Here is a 7,506-nt window from a genome sequence, read left to right on the forward strand (position 1 = left end):
TCTTTTTTTTACCATTTTTAAATTTTTTCTCTGGTATCCTGTTTATATTTAAGGTTTGGGAGGTTCTATTATATGCTGTTACCTATAGTTTTTACTCATACATTAACTGCCAACAATGTAAACTCACTCCCTTTGTACTATTATGACTGTTTGTACCTATTTTCGAAAAATTCAATAAAAAGATTGAAAAAGAAAGTGAATTCAAACATCGGAGGTGCAAAGGGATTTGGGAGTCTTTTCTTTCCTCTTTTTTCGGACACTGCCTCCAACCATATCCTGATAAGCCACAGCTGTAGCATATCAACTCCTTTATTGTTTTATCACTGGTCTGACAGTCCTTTGCTAGGTGCCCTGGTTGTTGGCATACAAAACAAACCCTCTGAGATGTCACAGCAGCTGCATCCACTATAGCCACTTTACAATTTCTCTTGCACTTTCTTTGATCTATCTCATTGGCCCATCTCAGAGAAGGTCAACCCCATTGCTATCACTAAATCTAAAATTTCCTGGAGGGCTGAGCTCAGCCCTTCCTTTATCATTCCCAGGAAGACTGGGGCATCACTCCATGGATTATCCAACCCTAAATACTCCTCATACACTCAATTTTTATGTTCTGCATAATCATCGCATCAGCTTTTTGAATCACTGCCATTATCATTTGCCAGTCACTTTAATCTCCTCCTTTCCACCCCCCAGATGCTGTCCCACTTCCCCTTTAAAACAGTGTTATCTTTCTTCATTGCTGGCATTCCCGGTAGTTGCCCATGTACGTCCTGTACCCACCTATTCATGAGGCACGTCGCTTTTTCCAACATGTGTATTTCATTAGTGTGCATCAGGTGAATTTCAACCATTTCCTCAAGCTTGCTCCAGAATTCCGAGTTCCCACACATGACTTTAAGTGAGGGCAACTCTGACAAAAATGCTGTTTCTCCCCAGGGGTGAAAGGCCTATGAATGGACGTAATCAAGGTCAAAGACTGGCTTGGATCATCAGGGATCTTGACCTGGCATAGCCTGACCTCAATAGGTGTCATCCTGATGCATCTAGATGCATCTAGGTAAAACCTCTCCCTGAAATATCTCCACACCAAATCTCACACAACGCAAAACTTAAACGACCAATACAGGTAAAACAGTAAAAACATAAAACTGCAAAGTATGTTCCTCACAGTCTGCCACTTGTGTGCATCTAAACTCATGATGCCTGCCGTATTTCTTTACATCACACTTGCAAAACACTTATACTAAAGTGCAGCTCCCAGAACAAGTGTAAACTGACATCCCAAACCTTCATTAAACTCCCTTCGCAAAATATGGAAGACCCAAATTAGCAATCATTTTATATTATATCTCAAGTGTCATCTAGGTAGTGCATTGTTTTGGTGACTCATTGGTTTGAACTGATTTAGGGTGTGACCTACAGAACAAGGAAACAATTGGGACTAACAAACAAAATACTGTATTTGGGACTGACAAGCCAAACATAAGACCACCAGACTGTAAGACATAGGAGCAGAATTAGGCCATTCAGCCCATTGATTCGGATCTGCCATTCCGTCATGGCTGATTCTGGATCCCACTGAACCCCATATCCTTTGATGCCCTGACCGATCAGGAAAGATCAATTTCTGCCTTAAATATACCCACAGATTTGGGCTCCACCGCAGTCCATGTTAGAACATTCCACAGAGTCTCCTAAGTCTGCACCTCTGATGTTTGAACCTTCTCCCCATTTAGATAATAGTCTGCACTATTGTTCCTTTCACTAAAATGCATTATCACACATTTCCCGACACTGTATTCCATCTGCCACTTTTTTGCCCATTCTTCCAATTGGTCTAAGTCCTGCTGTAATCACATTGTTTCCTCAGCACTACCTACCCCTCCACCTTTGTATCTTTGTATCATCCGCAAACTTTGTTTCAAAGCCATCAGTTCATTTATCCAAATCATTGACAAACAATGTGGAAAGAAGCAGTCCCAATACAGACCAGTGAGGAACACCACTAGTCACTGGCAGCCAACCAGAAACAGCCCCTTTATTCCCACTCACTGTCTCCTGCTTGTCAGCCATTCCACTATCCATGCCAGTATATTTCCTGTAACACCACAAGATTTTATCTTGCAATGCAGCCTCATCTGTGGGTCATGCTATTGTTTTAATAAGTTGTTTAGGTAATGGAACTAAATGCAAGTAACAAGGAACAATTTCATTAAACATGCAATATATTTACTTTCACAAAGTAAGTTTGAATGTTTGCAATGATAACACAATTTATTTCAAAATAGGTATGTATTATAGCGGTAGAAACAAATAATCTGGTTTTTACGACCCAAATATGGAGATAAATCAGGTTGCTACATTGTTTAGTGTGAACGACATATTTGACACAGCCACAGTGTATTTGATCTGCATCTCTGGAATTATCTGTGAAGTGCTGCCAAATTCCAACTTGATGCTTACAGGTTTCAGTAAGCAACTAACCAATCACCTAACCAGAAAAGAAGTCAGGTAAGCACATATCATTGTGGAGCTATGATCCCTCAAAATATAACTTTGGCATTGCAATAAATTAGGTTTTCATTTCTCTAAGCTATGAATTCGGATTTCACACAAACATCTCACCCATCTTCTACCAACATCTCCTTGCAACGTGCTTCAAAGATTTAAATACCTAAGAAATGAATGAATTGTAAATCATTTTTGATACTTTTCATATGTAGATGTTGCCAATCATTCACCGGATTTGCGGCTGAAGTAAAGCAATAAAAGAAGACTAAGAAATACTGACACTGAAATCGAGAAATCAGTAAGTATGAATCTACTTCAAAATGTGAATACAGTCTCTGAAACAATAGGATACAATAAATGCTTTATTTTATCTTTAACTCAAGGTAACATTTATTTCAGTGTAGAGTTTAGTTCACTATTTCTATGTACATTTTGAGGTAGATTATTGGATAATTCACCATTGTTACAATACAGCAGTTACATTTTGATGGTCTGCGTAGAATAGAGGTTCCTATGATGGAGGCTTCTAAAGACAGAGTGAGGAGCAGAGAGGTTTAGGGGGGTACTGGATGATAAGGTTTCTGCAGCTGATTGTACCATGAAAGGAAGACATTAGAAACATAGAAAACCTACAGCACAATACAGGCCCTTCGGCCCAAAAAGCTGTGCCGAACATGTCCCTACCTTAGAACTACCAAGGCTTTACCCATGGGCCTCTATTCTTCTAAGCTCCATGTAGCCATCCAGGAGTCTAAGAGGCCCTAACGTTTCCACCTCCACCGCCACCCCATTCCACGCACTCACTACTCTCCTCTGTACCTAACTCCAAGCACCTTAAAACTATGCCCTCTCATGCTAACCATTTCAGCTCTGGGGAAAAGCCTCTGACTATCCACCCGATAAATGCCTCTCATTATCTTGTGCACCTCTATCAACTCACCACTCATTCTCCGTCGTTCCAAGGGGAAAAGGCCGAGTTTACTCAACCTGTTCTCATAAGGCATGCTCCCCAATCCAGGCAACATCCTTGTAAATCTCCTCTGCTTCTATGGTCTCCACATCCTTCCTGTAGTGAGGCGACCAGAATTGAGCACAGTACTCCAAATGGGTCTGATCAGTGTCCTATATATTACCTCTCGCCTCTCAAACTCAATCCCACGATTGATAAATGCCGATGCACTATATGTCTTCTTAACCACAGAGTCAACCTGCATAGCAGCTTTGAGTGTCCTATTGACTCAGACCTTCTGATCCTCTGCATTCCACTCCACACTTACCATTAATACCATAACTTGCCATCATATTTGATCTACCAAAATGAACCACCTCACACTTATCTGGGTTGAACTCCATCTGCCACTTGGTCAGCCCAGTTTTGCATCCTATCAATGTCCCATTGTAACCTCTGACAGCCCTCCACACTGTCCACAACACACCCATCCCTCCACTTCTTCATTCGGGTCATTTATAAAAGTCATGAAGAATAGGGGTCCCAGAACAGATCCCTGAGACTCACCATTGGTCACCAGCCTCCATGCAGAATACGACCGGTCTACAACCACTCTTTGCCTTCTGTGGGCAACCCAGTTCTGGATCCACAAAGCAATGCCCCCTTGGATTCCAAGCCTCCTTACTTTCCCAATAAGCCTTGCATGCGGTGCCTTATCAAATGCCTTGCTGAAATCCATATACACTACATCTACTGCTCTACCTTCATCAATGTGCTTAGTCACATCCTCAAAAAATTCTATCAGGCTCAAAAGGCATGACCTGCCTTTGACAAAGCCATGCTGACTATTCCTAATCATATTATGCCTCTCCAAATGTTCATAAATCCTGCCTCTCAGGATCTTCTCCATCACCTTACCAACCACTGAGACTCACTGGCCTATAATTTCCTGGGCTATCCCTACTCCCTTTCTTGAATAAGGGAACAACATCTGCAACCCTCCAATCCTCCTGAACCTCTCCCGTCCTCATTGATGATGCAAAGATCATCGCCAGAGGCTCAGCAATCTCCTCCTTCACTTCCCACAGTAGCCTGGGGTACATCCCGTCTGGTCCTGGTGACTTCTCCATAGTAAAGCAAATAGTATCAAAGAAGTAACATGCAGACAGGGATACAGAATTAGGGAAAATTACGAAGGTTATGTGACATCAAAAATAAAGCTGAAGATAGGGCTATTCCATTTGAAAGAATGGATCAATAAGAGTATGAAGCATGCAGAAGGCTAGAGATGAAAACGGGAAGGAAACAAAGATGCGGATGAAAGTTTCACCTGAAGCAGAACCAAACTAGGGAAAGAAGTTGGCAATGGTGGTGGAGTGGACGTGCAGAGACTTATTCATGGAGAAGGTAAGAATGCTTAAATTGAACACTGAAGTTTTGAATATTTTTGGCAGGTCTTAAGCAATTTCCTGTGGAAAATTTGAATTTCATTTGTGACATGCATACATTCCTTTGATTCTTTTGATCTTTCCAACACTTAGTTGGAATAAAACAAACACTCATTTAGAATAAACACTTGAATAATGAAGTGATTAAAGGGTATGGTAAAAGAGCAAGGAAACTGCTCAAATTATTTAAATTTCTATAACTCTGATTCACTCACCACTTGAACGAAACCCCTGAATCTGTAAGACTTGGAGGAGGATTTTTGCTGTTCAACAACAAACTGCCAGATGTTGTATTGCAGTGTCCGGTGAGCAGATATGGCTACCATCTTTGAACTATGACTTTGGCAATAGATGATCTGTACTGTAGATGAAAAGAGATGGGGCTGTGAACTGGGATTAGTTGTCTTAGTTTCAGGATCTTGTTGCAGGAGTTCTGCTTCACAAGGGTGTAAGTGAGGATGCTCATTGATGATTTCACAATCTTCGGCTCCATTCACAATTCCTCAATAATGAACCAGCTATGCCATGAAACATCAACATTTAGACAGTACTCTGGCATGGGTTGTAATAAGGAGGTATTTAGGCTTGGCTTCAATATGTTCTTGTGCAACTGAATCCTCGATTTCCTCACCTGCAGACTCCACTCAATCTGAATTTGCAACAACATCTCCTCCACAATCTCCATCAGCACATTGGACCACAAGGCTGGGTGCTCAGCCCCCTGCTCTACTTTCTTAATACTTATGACTGTGAGGGTAAGAAGCTCCAATGTCATATTTAAATTTGGCTGATGACACCACTGTCATTAGCAGAATCAAAGATGGTGATAAATTAGCGTATAGGTGGAAGATTGAAAATCTAGCTGAGTGGTGCCACAATAACAATTGCTCTCACTCAATGTCAGCAAGACCAAGGAGATTATTATTGACTTCAGGAGGACGAAACTAGAGGTCAAAGAGACCGTTCCCATTGGGGGATCAGAGGTGAAGAAGGTCAGCAACTTTAAGTTCCTTGGTCTTATCATTTCCAAGGATCAGTCCTGGGTCCAGCATGTAAGTGCCATTACAAAGAAAGCATGGAAGCACCTCTACTTCCTTAGAAGATTGCAAATAATCTTCATGTCATCAAAAATTTAAACAAACCTCTACAGACGTGTGGTGGAATAATACTGATTGATTGCATCACAGCCTGATATGGAAACACCAGTGCCCTTGAATGGAAAGCCTACAAAAAGTAGTGGATACAATGCTGTCCATCATGGGTAAAGCTCTCCCCACCATTGAGCACATTGCCACACAGCATTGTTGCAGGAAAGCAACATCTACTGTCAAGAACCCCCGACATCCAGGACATGCTCTCTTCTCTCTGCTGCCATCAGGAAGAAGGTGCAGGAGCCTCAGGACCCACACCACCAGGTTCAGAAACAGCTATTACTCCTCAGCCATTGGACTCTTAATCCAGAGAGGATAACTTCACTCAACTTCATTTGCCCCTTCACTGGCCCATGGACTCACATTGAAGGACTCTTAATTTCATGTTCTTGATATTTATTGCTTATTTATTTATTATTAGTAGTATTATTTGTCTTTTTCTTTTTGTATTTGCGCAGCCTGTTATCTTTTGCACATTGATTGTTTGTCCATCCTGTTGGGGGTGGTCTTTCATTGTTTCTATTGTGTGTCTTGTACATACTGTGAATGCCCCAAGCTGAGGCAGTACAATACAAAGATCAAGTTGTTGCCCATTCAGCAAGCTCCTCTTCTCTATGCATCTGATGAATCCAAAGGACCGACAGAGACTGATGCAGTTTGGTACCAGCAGTGACACAGGAGTTGGCAGTCATCACTGAACTCAATTTAGGATTGCCTTAGGGACTCCCACACCGGATTTTTCCATCAGGATTAATTCCTGAATCCTTACTGATGTGTGGGTATGGCCACAAGGCAGCGGAGGTTTGAGATCAGAGCTTCCCTTCTCCTAGATGAGCTGCCAACTACAGTTGACAAGCCCCACTTGCCCAAAGCCACTGGTTTTAAGGCACCAGTAACCCACCTATGCCCTTTTTCCTATCAATAGAAACAATTCTGCCAGTCTTAGTAGCTAAGTCAGAAGTGAATGCCAGGAGCTGGATTTAGCTGTCAAAGGCAATTTGAGGTGCACGCCATTGGGAGTATTTAATAGGTAGTGGGAGCTTGTTCCCATTATCACCTCCCCTACAACAACCTCAAGAAACCTTAAGGCAAGAGCTGCAAAAGTGTTGAAAAAGTAGGATCACAGCCTTCCAACACCCATGAGTTCCTCTTTGTATCTTCCACCCATACAATATTACTAGGATGTCCCTCCAGTGATTATTAAAGGATGCAAATTTACAGTAAGCAATATGGTGAATTGGGAGACATTCAGCTTTAAAGTGTAAACAAAAGACCTTCTTGGTTGATTCCTTCTCCCCACTCTAACTCACACAAATAAACTGTCTATTGGAGGTGTCCTTCACACCTACAGCTCTCCACTGTTTTCCACCTAAAGCCCAGGGCTACAATAGATCAGATCCCATTGACTCCTCAGAGCATCTACTGTCTTTATTTCCGATGTTGA

This window comes from Hypanus sabinus, chromosome 9 (genome assembly GCF_030144855.1).
Source record: "Hypanus sabinus isolate sHypSab1 chromosome 9, sHypSab1.hap1, whole genome shotgun sequence".
NCBI classification, from domain to species: Eukaryota; Metazoa; Chordata; class Chondrichthyes; order Myliobatiformes; family Dasyatidae; genus Hypanus; species Hypanus sabinus.